Below are 2500 nucleotides of genomic sequence, written 5' to 3'. Positions count from 1 at the left end.
AATAATAATAATAATAATAATAATAATAATAATAATAATAATAATAACAATAATAATAATAATAACGATAATAATAAATTGATCAACAATTACAGGGAACGTGCAATAAATGCAAAGACGACTACAATAATATCGATAAACGAAAGATAAAAACTTGGTCATTTAAACCCATATAACTAATGACAAAATTAATTAAAAATATGAAAAAAATAGAATAGGATGACTAATCTACATTACTCAATATTTGCTTAAAAAATTTTCCGAACGTGTCTTTGTTATAGCTAAATGAGGTTCTTGACCCTCTAACCCATAACAATAACAATAACAATATCAATAGCAATAATAATAATAATAATAATAATAATAATAATCTAAAAGCGGAGCTCCTTGGTTATTTATTCTTATTGCCTTTAGGGTTAGTGAAAATAAAAGGTTCTCTAAAGCTCTAAACAAATTTAAGATAAGCACTCAGCTTTACGTTTATATCCCTCCGATGTTTGACTTGAAACACTGCGTAGCCACAAGTATGGACCACAGCTATCATGATATTTCAAACTGGATTGAAACTAGCAAAAATGCAAAAAGAAAACATTTTTCAAACCGTTTTTCATCTGAACACGAAAAGTGTTGACTGTTAAGAGCTATAGTTGACGAAGTACGGCCGTGTAGCCGCGTCGAGCCAAAGGAAGCACACGTAAAATGAAGCAAAAAAAACCAGCTTACCTCAATGAGCTCTAAAGTTGAGCCCGCAACACGGTCACGTGATACTGGTCAGCGGAAACCTTGATTTCACAATTGACCATAATACGGATGTCCACTATCAAATATGTATGCTGTAAACTAGCGTGATACAGGTCACATTGGCATACATGGCGGAGCGGACGTACAGACGGTCGATGATAGTTAAAGTGCCTATTACCTCAACACACTTTTCCAATATATTTATTCTCCGAAATCATCCCAAATACATAGTGTTGTTTTTAGAACATTTAGATTGAAATTTCACTCTTTCATTGGCTTTGAAAAATGGGAAAAGTGGTCATACCGTGATTAATAACCGAGCAATGAAAGGGAATGGGTTCGATACCGGGATGACGTCACAAATTAATTTGCATCGCTGTTTTCAAAGAACTACCTCAATGCAAATTAATTTGTGACGTCAACCCGGTATCGAACCCATTTTCCTTCATTGCTCGGTTATGGATCAAAGTATGATCACTTTTCCCGTTTTTGAAAGCAAATAAAAAAGTGTAATTTCAATCAAAAGGTTCTATAAACAACACGATGTATTTGGGACGATTTCGGAGAATAAATAAAGTGGAAAAGTGTGTCGAGGTGATAGGCACTTTAACAAAATACGGTAACTCATCGATGCATGGCGTCATCGACCGTCCGTACGTACGTACGTCCACCTATCCATATATGCCAATGTGACCAATATCATGCTAGTTTACAGCATACATCTTTGATATTAGACATCCATGTTTTGATCAATTGACACCGTTCAAAACAAGGTATCTGCTGACCAGTAACACGTGACCATATTACGGGCTCAAGCCTAGACCTCACAGAAGTCAGCTGGGTTTTTTTTTAAGTTGACCGCTGACCAGGTACTGATTTTTGATTGGATTGCAGGCACAACCCAAATTAACTCACCTAAATATTAGCGAGGCTTCATTTTTCGCGCGCTTTCTGTGGCTCGACGCGGCTACACTGCTATACTACGTCAGCTATAGTTCATACACAGTCAACGCTTTTCGTGTTCAGCTGGGAAATGGTTTGGAAAATGCTGGTTTCAAGCCAGTTTGACATATCATGACTGCTGTGGTCCACACTGGCGGCCTCACAGTTATTCAGGTCAAGCATTGGAGGGATATAAACTTAAAGCTGAGTGTTTATTTTTAATTTGCTTAGAGCTGCTTTTTTCGCTGTATTGCATTAGAAGCTCTGATAAGGTTACATGATGCCTGGAGGACCTATTACTAGAACAGACACGAAAGGAGAGCAAAAGAGAACGACAACGCCATCCCAACCAGGAGCTTTCCAATTTGGAATTTTCTTACATTGTTTCTTGACCATCACCTCGGATATTTCCAGTGCTTCCTGTTGGTCATAATCCCTCTCTCCCTTTAACCCCTCTAACCAGTCCGCGGTTCGGTTATGTTCTTTTTCCAACCCCCAAATACCATTCCAAAACTCTTACCTTCTTTAGCATCAGGTAGCACACTTTCACCATTAAATTCCCCGTTCAATTCTTCATAGACCTTTTTCTGGTCAGTCTCAAAGAACCGATTTTGTCTGTATTGTGTTATTCTTTGTTGGTATCGTTTGATTTTTTCACTCGTTGCCAGCAACTTTCGTTTACGTTTTTCAATTACCAACGTTAGACACTTTCTTTTAATGTTGTATTTATTTTCCAGTTCTTTAACCTTTCGTTTTGATTTGATGTCTCCTCGTTTTTTCCTTTTCCAATATGATCACTTCCCTCCTTATTCTCTTG

General features: G+C 37.1%; 1 protein-coding gene across 1 annotated transcript in view; it reads right to left on the bottom strand.

Moving 5' to 3' along the window:
- The window catches only part of LOC137981741 (uncharacterized), a 59044-nt gene that overhangs the window by 40974 nt on the left and 15570 nt on the right, over positions 1 to 2500 (bottom strand). The gene's annotated exons all lie outside the window — the stretch shown is intronic.

This window comes from Montipora foliosa, chromosome 13 (assembly GCF_036669935.1).
Source record: "Montipora foliosa isolate CH-2021 chromosome 13, ASM3666993v2, whole genome shotgun sequence".
NCBI classification, from domain to species: domain Eukaryota; kingdom Metazoa; phylum Cnidaria; class Anthozoa; order Scleractinia; family Acroporidae; genus Montipora; species Montipora foliosa.
The sequence above is the reverse complement of the archived record's forward strand: the minus strand, read 5'-3'. Positions and strand labels throughout refer to the sequence as shown.